The sequence below is a fragment of the Lactuca sativa genome, chromosome 5 (assembly GCF_002870075.4).
Source record: "Lactuca sativa cultivar Salinas chromosome 5, Lsat_Salinas_v11, whole genome shotgun sequence".
Lineage (NCBI taxonomy): Eukaryota > Viridiplantae > Streptophyta > Magnoliopsida > Asterales > Asteraceae > Lactuca > Lactuca sativa.
Window position 1 is genome coordinate 161,471,599 of NC_056627.2, and position 11,394 is coordinate 161,482,992.

An 11,394-nucleotide genomic window follows, 5' to 3' on the forward strand; every position below is an offset into this window, starting at 1 on the left:
TTAAAATTGAAGGATGTGAGGGTAATCTGGGTAAAATATAATTTGAATAAGATACTGATTATCTAAAGTTATCTCTCTCACGCACAGAAATTCTATGTCCCCCCAAATATCTATGCCTCACATATTTATCGCCTTCCTCGGTTCCTCCTGCCTCCATCAATTGTCATCGTTGCAGATTTTCTGATCAGACAGGTAAACGAAGATGAAGAAAGAGAAAGTCGGATGGCTGTGATGGTGGCATTTGTTCTGAGTTATGACGTCTTCCAATCCATAATACCTAATCTTCAAATCATCGATAGCTAATCGGTGAATAAACAAATCGCATCATTCCACAAATCAATATATCTAATATATGCTCGAATCTCCTTCACTACCTTCAACGAACCGATATTTCCATTGTTATGACAAGTCTTTCCTCTGTCGACAAGGGACATTGCTGGCTATGAAATTATCGCTTCTATTTCTGGATGATTTTCCAATCAGACGACCAACAACGACTTCCAATCCACAATCGTCAGTCTCTAATCATTGACAACAAATCCATAAATCAACAGATCGACATCGTTCCATAGATCCTGATCTAATTCACGTGTAAGTCTTCATTCTCCCCTGTCCACTAAAAGTATTTTTCAGAGATGTGAATTAAAAAACAGTTTGATTCCTTCTTCAGATCGCCAGATGTATGCTTGAATTTCGTCTTCATTCATGTTACTTGTCAGTACCTATTTTCTAAAATGAGAACAAACTTCTTAAAATTGTTAACAATTAATCTGATCGTTGAAATATGTTGATGATGCGTTTTTTTTTTATGAATTTGAGTTTAAAGGAAAATAGGAACCAAATCATTGACTTGAAATTGTAATGGCCTTGAATAAACATAAGTTTTGTCGAATCAAATCAAATATGAATATGAGAAACCATAATTTGCATAAACTTATTGCCTTAAGGACAAAGATTCAATGAAATCTAATTACGTTAACCTAAATTGAGGAGATCTGTGGCTTTATATTGCATTTCCGTATACATTTTTAATCAATGATTCTTTTTGAGATGATGAAATCATCTCGTATACTCACTGAATTTATAATGAATGGTGGTTATATTTGATCTGATGGTGAAACACTATGATACTCATACTTAACAAAATAAGCTATTAATTTGCACAACTGTCATTTCATTCATAGCTCTCTGAAATATATTGTTTTGATGATAGTAGTCTATGAAAAAAAATTCATAAATATGTTGCATGTTATTCTCTGTTTTAGGAGATTTATATCTCTTCTTTGGGTAATATTTGTTTTTTATGGTCAGTCACTTATTTGTTATTTAGTCAGCAAGTGATGATAATGAATGAACAAGTTTGTATAAATATTAGATAAATAAAGTACCTTTACAGAGATGTAAAAGTTTGTGTTTGTGGTAAATAGCCATAATGCAACATCAGGGCAATAAGAGCCTAAGTAGACTTTTAAAGACCTCTTAATAATATAAAAGTCAATCATGATATTATAAGTCACATCATCTGGATGATACCCATGTGACATGAATTTTTTGAATTCATTTATCGCTTTTTGACCTTATATTTAATGCAGGATAACATGTTATTAATAACATACAACAAGTAGCAACCTAATTTTATGTATCTATTTATTGCATATTTTATCGTTTGTTTTCTTTATATTATTTTGTTTCTCATTTGTGATGTTTGCAGTAAAAATCATGAATCTTTTACTTTATATTAATTTGGTTCTTATGGATCATTTATGTGTTTTTGATGTTAATTTGCAGGATGGATCAGTGTCGAGGGTAATTTGGTCATTTTTTATGTTAATTTTCATGTTGAACTAGCATTACATGGGCAATTTGGTCATTTTTGGAAAGTAATTCACGTATGAATCACATTTACATATGACATCATATGCGATTCACATGTAAATCACAAATGATTTACATATGAATCACATTTGATTCACATGTAAATCAAATGTGATTCACATGTAAATCACATGTGATTCACATATGAATCACATTTACATATGACATCATATGTGATTCACATGTGAATCACATATGATTCACATATTAATCGCATGTGATTCACATGTCAATTGTTAGAAATCAGGCCCTCTCTACTGCTATAAATCTGCACACAAACGAAATAGAGAGATAGAGAAATATAAGAAGGAAAAAGTATCTGCAAAAGTTACTCTTATTATTTCTTCATGCTATCACTTAAAGGCTATATATAAGCCTTCCATACATCACGTGGGAGCTACAAAAGAAAACAATCAAACTACTATTCTTTCCTAAAACCCTGGTAAGTGGAGTGACTTCTTCTACCACTCAATACACTCCCTAAGACTCGGTTATAGCTTTACCATATCCTTTTATTCAAAAATAAACATGCATAATAAACCTACATGACCCATGAACCAAATGAACTTGACCCATCTGGATTACCCAATTAACCTGACTTGAAACTGCATCAAGATTAACCCAACATTCACCCCCTTAATCTTGATAATTTTGATCTTGCTTTTCTTGCTATTTGAATCTTTTGATTCAATCTTGCTATTTGCTTTAAGAACACACAGTTCTTCTATCTTGCTCAAGAAGTATACTTCTTGATGCCTCATGCATTATGTTTCTTATTTGCTACTTGCTACAAACCTGAAACTATCTTCTTGCTATTGCCTGCTACTTGCTACAAACTTCTTCTGGTTTGCTACTTGCTACAAATCTATTGCTTGATATCTTTCTTTTCTTGTGATCAACAAAGCATGATCAACCTTGCTACTTGCTTCTTTTTTCTTGCTACTTCTTTCTTTTCTTCTTTCTTCTTGCTACTTGCTTTCTTGCTTTATTGCTGACTGAATCTTGCTAACATATAACAACCTTCAGCTGCTGCATCTTTCTTCCTCTGCACCTGCTTGCTATCTTCGGGATTACACCATCCCAGCCGGACTGTCAACACCACTGTGAGCCATTAACTCCACAGCAGAGCCGGAACACACCATAGTAAAAAAACACCCTGATTTGATCCTCCTTTCTGTGTTTCTTTCTTTCTTCTTGCTTCTTTTGTTTTCCACCTTCTTCTTTCTGCCTTTCTGTCTTTCTTCTTTCTTCTTTCTTCTTTCTTCATTCTTCATTCTTCTTTCTAATTTGCTGCTGTGCAGCGGTCTTTCTTCTTTCTGCTACAAAATAGTTATGACCCTTCCTCTTGGTTGTGACTGAGTACATCTTGGTCTTCAAAACTTCTGGGGTTTTCACTTGACTCAACCCCTTCATCTTCTTCTTCTTCTGCTTCTTCTCTCCCTTCACCATTTTATCTGCTGATCTCACATGCTTCTTCTTTTTCGTTCTTAGCCCTACAGCCAAGGGCTGCTCCTCCTTTCTCTACACCGACTCTCAAACCTGCAGCTTCAACCCGCTCTGATACCAAATGTTAGAAATCAGGTCCTCTCTATTGCTATAAATCTGCACACAAACGAAATAGAGAGATAGAGAAATATAAGAAGGAAAAAGTATTTGCAAAAGTTACTCTTATTATTTCTTAATGCTATCACTTAAAGGCTATATATAAGCCTTCCATACATCACGTGGGAGCTACAAAAGATAACAATCAAACTACTATTCTTTCCTAAAAACCTGGTAAGTGGAGTGACTTCTTCTACCACTCAATACACTCCCTAAGACTCGGTCATAGCTTTACCATATCCTTTTATTCAAAAATAAACATGCATAATAAACCTACATGACCCATGAACCAAATGAACTTGACCCATCTGGATTACCCAATTAACCTGACTTGAAACTGCATCAAGATTAACCCAACATTCAACATGTCAATCACATGTGATTTACATGTAAATCATATATGATTCACATATGAACCCCATGTGAATCACATGTGATTTATATGTAAATCATATTGATTCGCATGTGAATCACATATGATGTCATAGTTAAATGTGATTCATATGTGAATCACATGTGATTCATATGTTAATCACATATGTATTTTTGTGAGTGTTTTTACGTCAATAATTTTTTTTAATTTTCTTGTAGATTTGGAAGAAATTGTGGTGAATATTGAAGAGGTGAAAATGATAAATTGAAGAAAATATGGAAATATTGACACGAAGACATGAAAACACTATGAAATTTTGTAGCATTTTTTTGTTTTTTATATTTTTTGTATCGAATAAAATACTTATTCTATTGTGTTTAGAGATTAGTAAATAAAATGAGTTTTCTTATGATTTCCTTACAAATATTATAATATATGGAATATGCATATATGCATTTGTAAAAAAATATGCATATATGTATTTAAAATGTTGATTTTTTTGCTTAAAATTTATAGTATTTTTTAAATATTCCATTTTTTTTAAATATTGATTTTTAAATGCTTTTAAAAAATTGCAGTGTTTTTTAAAAAAAAAAAAATTTTCAATTTTTTTTAAAAAAAATTCATGTTTTCGATAAAAAAAATAAAAAATCTACACTTTTTTATAAAAAATCAAAAATACTATTTACAAAAAAAATTCAAAAATTTGATTTATTATGTAAATTTTTAGACATTTCTATTAATATTGCATATAACACAAAAAAATTAAACATTAAATGAGATTGGTTAGATGATGATCATGTCCTTAATGAATTAATTTTGATCTAAAGCTCCACTTTTAATTCTCGGGTTGTCGGGAATCTTTGATTTCTCAACCGATCTGACCCATATATATATATATATATATATATATATATATATATATATATATATATATATATATATATATATATATATATATATATATATATATATATATAACTAGCTAGTTGGTCATATGGTCATATAATGAATCTTTCATCAAACAAAAGTCACACGAGAAAAAAGTAATTGAACTAAAAATCTGAGTATCAGAGAATACTTTCGTTTTATTTCATTTATGTTCTAAAATTTAAATAAATAAACAACAATTTTCAGTCATGTAATATAATAAAAACCCGTCCTAAAACTTCTTAGTTGTCAAAAGTGGTAACAATTTAATCTCTATTAGGCGGGACCGACTGCAAGATTTCGGAGGCTCTGTCCAATTTAACAAAAAAAAGACCCTAAAACTTAAAGAATCTAAAAAAATAACCAAAAACAATTATAATTTTCATTTTATAGTGCAAAATACATAAATTAAATTTTCATTAAAAATAATACACGAAAAAATATTTCTACTTAAAACAACTATCCTTTTATTTGGAGACATACATCCACACTCCAAAGAAATTTAATTCCGAAACTTCTTAACGTGAAACTTGTTCTGGATTCAAGAAAATATGAATAAAAAAGAATGAAAGAAAACAACACTGTTTTACGTCTTATAAGCAAATTTTGAGGACAAAGAATACCTTCTGATTTTTGAATTCTGATTTCTGAATTACAGCCTATAACAAATAATTTGAATTCTAGAAAAAAAAAAAAGAATGATAAATTACACCACAGAAACTCTAAACAATATCACAAATGTTTCGTGTGTGTGTGTGCATATATATATATATATATATATATATATATATATATATATATATATATATATATATATATATATATATATATATATATATATATATATATATATAATACCTTTTAATTTTCTCTGAGACAGATTTTGATTTTCCAAACCTTGCCCTAGTTTCAATTTCCTTAAGATCTTTGAAGGTTTCAAGATTCAAGGTTTCTGATTTGATTGTAATTTAATACTTTGAATAATTGTGAAGAGAAAAGTAAGAATGAAGAAGTATGAACTCAAAGCTTTGATATCCTTCTGATTTTCGAGTATCAAAGCTTTTGATTTCTTTCTTCAAAAATTTTGATTTTTAGAAAATACGAAGTAAAAAGACCGTTGCTTCTAAGCATCATTAATTCGTAATAAGTATACGCTAGAATGAAGGAACATCGTTTTCCTTTTCCTAAAAATTTTTGATTCCTGTAACAATCGGCAAAAATAGGAACTATTGTACAATGTCATATATTGTTTATAAGCAATTGAAGTATATTATCAAAAATTGTTTAAGAAATTAATCATGTTCATTTGAATAATAGAAAAGCTTTATGAAAACAAGAAGTGTGATTATATATTCTATTCATGTCCGTGTTAATTTGAATTGGAAACGGTTTCGCAAAAATCATCAAATAAAGAACAGTTGAACGCAAAATTCTAATCGTTCGTCAACACCGCCTCGAACATCGGAGAAATGTGATTCCGTGATTCTATTTGGAATTATTACGTTTGATTCCATAAACGAACTTATATACGGCATTATGAAAAATCCAATCGAACTATTTATGAACTAAGACGACGGAAAATAATAACAATATTATAAAACGTTTATGACAACTTAACAATAAATTTAGACATTTCTTTTATATATGTACTATAAAAAATAATATAATATAAGTTAGTTATGTTGTATAAATAAAAATTATATATATATATATATATATATATATATATATATATATATATATATATATATATATATTTATTGATAGAAATCTAACTACTTATATACATATATGTATATACATGAAAAATATTAAAAATAAAGGAGTTTTGTGCAAATGAAAACATGTGAGAATAAAATGTCAAGTATATTATAATGTTTCCTAAATAACCATTTGAAAAATTACTAGTTATTTTCTATAGCCTCATACCTTCACCCAAATTTCATCCATCAATACATACACATGCATAAAACAACTATAGATGCTAAGAGTACCACCAAATATATGAGAATATAATGAGGCACATGGGCATAACTAGCAACAAACTAATCCTAAAACTAGATCCTACAATCTCATTAGTTGACTTTCTCTCATACTCTCTCAAATCTAGTTTATTAAATCCAACCTACACATGCACAAGTAACTATTAGTAAAAAGCAAATCTTAGATAAATCTTGAAGTACCACAAGTTGATCTTTAAAAATATTTACTAGCTTCCTTCCTTTTTCCTTCCTATCAAAAACTCACGATATATCCCTCTATATTCCTCTATTTCTATCTCTTTCCAGCACTATCAGATAGACTCTATCATTCACTCAAACCCATTCACCTTTCCAACCCCTCCCTCACTACGAAACTGACTAGAAATTGGGAGAAAAAGAGGAGCTTTTGCCCTCTGGGTTCAAGCAAAGGATCCAAGGTAGCCATAGCTGCTGCCCTCTTCCTTTTTTTGCTTTCGGTTCAACTGCACTTCCCATCGTTTTGAACAGATCCACAAGCCACGAAAGTAACTTCCATCGCCACTCCTTTCTACTTACTTATGACTCAACAAAAACCATTCAAACGTCCCCTTTCTTTCTGAGATTTTGAGAACCAAACCACCCAAAACAGTGGCTACATCAAGTGAACTAAAATGACCAAGAAACCTTCTATTTTTACTTCCATGATCAATGTAACAATTGGCAAAAATATAGACTTTTGTAAGATAATATATATTGATATTTAATAACGAATGGTGTATTATCCAAGGACTCGGAGAGAATTTGGTGCAATTTAGATAATAACTTGAGAAATTTTCCTAAAGATCTAAGTTTACAACTAATAACACAGTCTATCTTCTTTTATAATAAATTGTCTTGACTAGAAATGGTTCCATGAAAACAATTGAATAAAAACCATTTGTTCAAATTATTTGTGACATCCCCATTTTCACGGCCAGAAAAGACCGATTTCTTTATGCTTTGTCTTATAAAATCAGAGTAATATCTTTTAAAGAAAACGGTTGCGGAATTTGTTCCCAAAACAAGATATGATAATAACTTATCAAAACATTTCTCAAAGAGAATGTATTTTCATTTAATAATAAAACCTCGGGATGTCATGTTCCGATACAGACATATAAGCATAAACAGAACTTACATTCAATTACACTAATGATTTATATCTCGTTTAAATCTCTCTGTGAAATATGTATTCATATCAATACCTGTGAAACAAAGAAAACTGAGTGGGTCAGGCTTGGGAGCCTGGTGAGCATATAGGGTTTTCATCCCACAATGTTATATCATATATTTATAAATATAGAACATTCAAACTTGTACAATTTCACCATATAAAGGCAACTCTTATCCCACCCCATCGATCCTCACAACGACACGATCTAAACTCTCGTATCTAAAATTTTCCTCTTTAACTGATCCCTACTCACGGATCTAAAACTATCCTCTTCACCAGATCCATACTCACGGATCTAAAATTAACCTTTTTCACCTGATCCATACTCACGGATCTAAAACTAACCTTTTCCCTTGATCCATACTCACAGATCTAAAACTACCTGATCCATACTCACAGATCTAAAACTAACCTCCTGATCTGATCCATACTCCCGGATCAATAATTGTATCCAATCCATACTCCCGGAATAAGGACAATTAACTATACCCTAATCCTGATCTGATCCATACTCCCGGATCAATAACTGTGCCCAATCCATACTCCCGGACTAGGGACAATTAACTTAGTCTTAATCCATACTCCCGGACTAATAACAAGTTTTATCTCTTTACCTGATCCATACTCCCAGATCTAAAACTAATCTCTTGATCTGATCCATACTCACGGATCTAAAACTAACCTCTTGATCTGATCCATACTCACAGATCTCATCTACCCATGTCCTACCCAACATATTTGTAGATATAAATTACATATATAGTTTAACTCATTAAAACCTATATAGTTCATCCATTCCACCAATATCTCAAATAAACAACAATATATAAACACATAACACGTATTTCATAGTAAATACTTCATACTTATGTGTTAGAAGAAAGTAACCACACACTCACCCAAACATATACTTAATACATTCAAACAATACTTGTATTATTATCGTGTTTATGAAAAGGAGTATACACTCACACATATAAACAAGTTTATATTATAAACATAGCACGTATTTCATAGCAAATACTTAATATTTATGCGTTAGAAGAAAGTAACTACACACTCACTTGATTAGAAGATGATCGGATAGCACTACAACTTGTAGAAGTAGTATTCTTCGGTAGATCTGGAAGATCTTCACAAAAACCGGACTCCTCGCGGGCAGAGCTTCGGCTCGGGAATCGCACTTCTCGGGATCTTCAGGGCCTCGAGACTTTCTTTGGGGCTCGAGAATGATACCGGGGCTTCGAGATAATTCTTGCACGAAAAACGATGCAAAAACGCGAGAAAAAGGGGAGAAATGAGCAAAGAACTCGGTTGCAATCAAATTCCTTTTATAGGTGGCTGGAACAACGAATTACGTTGGGCGTAATTCTATATTACGCTGAGCGTAATGTGGATCAGCTAGCTGACTCCCCCCATGGATAATATCGATTATTTTATATTTAAATTAAATATCGAAAATATTTAATAAACTTCAAAAATTCATATCTTCCTCATACGAACTCCGTTTTTGATGTTCTTTATATCCCCGCGTAGGTGAGACTACGCTCTACAACTTTCATTTAGACTCTGTCGGCTAATTTTGACTTTGTTTGTATTATTTATTTTTAGTAGGCCGGGACAGGAAAACTCCGTTATAAATTCATAACTTTTTCATCCGACGTCCGTTTTCGTCTATCTTTTTATCGTTTTACTACTATTAACGAGATCTTCGATTCTCGTTTAGAATGTTTCGGCTAAACACCGCTCGATCTCAAATCGAGTATTCGGGCTGCATACTACTAAGCTGAAACTTAGAAAAATCATAACTTCCTCATACGAAGTCAGATTTGGACGTTCTTTTTATGCACGATCATGGTTTAATGAACTCTACGACTTTCGTTTAGTTTGCTAAGGCTAAATATCGCTCTAACGTAAATTCACTATTTACGTCGCGTTGTGTCGTGCCGGTTCTGTCGCGAAACTTCGACAGGTCATAACTTCTTCGTTATAACTCGGATTTCGGCGTTCTCTATATTCACGGAAACCTTGTGACACATACTACAACTTAGTTAAGATTAATACTTCTAAATAATCTTCCATCAAAAGTTCATTTTTGATATTTATCGTCTCTAATTGACTAGCCCGGATCTACGGGCGTTACATTATTACATTTACACGACTCCAGATAACGGAAAATGTTGATCTTGTAAACTTACTTACAATGGTTACAAGTGATGCCATCAACAGACTTATATACGAAATTGAAATTTAATTAAATTAAGTCGTTCATGAACAAACACGACGGAAAACAAATAACATCTCTACGAAACACTTAGACACACATAATTGTGCTTTAGACCATAAACCTTACTATTATTTTATAAAAATATTATGTGGTCTTATACAAGGGGGTAATGAAAATTGTTTTAACATCCATTAAACATACAAACTAGTATAAGCATTTAAATAATAAATACATATAATCACTATTGCTATTTATGCAAGTTGTCATGCAATAAAAATGAAATAAAATAAATAAATAAAAGAATGAGTAAATAAAGATGACAAACATGAAGAAGTTACATGAGCATGATTCGTGTACATCTAAAGAGATAAGGAAATAAAAATTTAAAATAGGCTAGGATGGCTATAAGCTAGAAGAAAGAAATCCCCTGATTCAATATTTAAATCTTTTCTTTTTCTTCCCCTTCCATTTGTTACCCTCCCCCTCCCTCACAATCCTTTTATTTATTTATTTTTCTAACTAAATCATTTGAAAGACAACTAGAACTAGCAAGTGGGATGGTGGAACTTGCAAATTGCAAGGTAAAAAAAATTATATAAATTTTTTATCCTATCCAATCTAGTAGAAATTTAGCAATCTTCTCAGCCTCCTTTTTTCCCCTATAAATGTCAATCATTCTCCTTCATTTCTCCCTTACAAGTGCAGCCAAATATTCTCTATATTACACTTAAACAACCATTAAAACTTAGCCAAAATTCTGCACTTTTCCTCACCTTACGAAACAACAAAACAGAAGCCAAAAAGAGGGTGTTATCCCTCCATTTCCATCCACAATTCCAGCCCCTTTTTCACATTCCTTTTGCTTAACATTCTTACCCTAAAGTACCTCTAAAAGTTAGTTATTTTGCTGCACTAAAATAAGTATTCAAAACAATAGCCAAACTACTTTTTTTTGTATAATTGTTGTGATCTTCAAGCCATATACTTCCTAAAAGCATTCAAATCTCAAGCCTCAGTGGAACCGGAAACATCCCGACTTCCTCGAACTAAAATACCGTCACGCGACAAAAGTGAGTATCTACAGCCTCATTTAAACTATTTTAAATCATATAGAGGGGGGGGGGGGGGGAATACACACAACAAAATATGATATTTAAACTTATTTACACTTATTGGAGTTTATGTGCATCCATGTTATTTAAAGTCTATGTTT